This window comes from Brassica oleracea, chromosome C4, assembly GCF_000695525.1.
Source record: "Brassica oleracea var. oleracea cultivar TO1000 chromosome C4, BOL, whole genome shotgun sequence".
Lineage (NCBI taxonomy): Eukaryota > Viridiplantae > Streptophyta > Magnoliopsida > Brassicales > Brassicaceae > Brassica > Brassica oleracea.
In genome coordinates this window covers 17,602,964-17,603,447 of record NC_027751.1, presented here as the reverse complement: position 1 = coordinate 17,603,447, position 484 = coordinate 17,602,964, and positions in this window count along the sequence as shown.

The window sequence follows — 484 nt, the reverse complement described above, 5'->3', positions numbered from 1 at the left end:
TCACGACTAAGGCAAACTTCGTTTGAAAAATTTCTAAGTCCAAAAACGATAATAAGGCTTACTGAAGGTTCAAAACAAAAAACAAAGCCACAAAACAAAGAGGTTCGGAGTTACAAGACCTCATAGGGCCAAAAAACAAAACAACTAAGAAAGATTACAACAAACATAAAGAGTCAGCCCTCGCCCCGGCCAGGGTCGTCCACTGAAAGTCGAGGAACCAGATCAAGAACATTCTCAACAACTCCCGCGTCAGAAATGGGTGGGTCAGCCACCAGTGACCTGCTTTCAGGTTCCTCGGGGACTTGGGCAATCGCGTCCTCGCTCCCTCGCTCCCCCCCTCTCAACTGATGATGCATTCAAATCTTCCCCTACTCCGGGAGGTGCTCCGTCGCTGGACTCGTTCTGACCGCTTCTTTCGATCGAAAAATCAGACAACTCGACCAGGTCATCAAGGCCGGGTCTCGTTTCTATTCCTTCGGCGGGG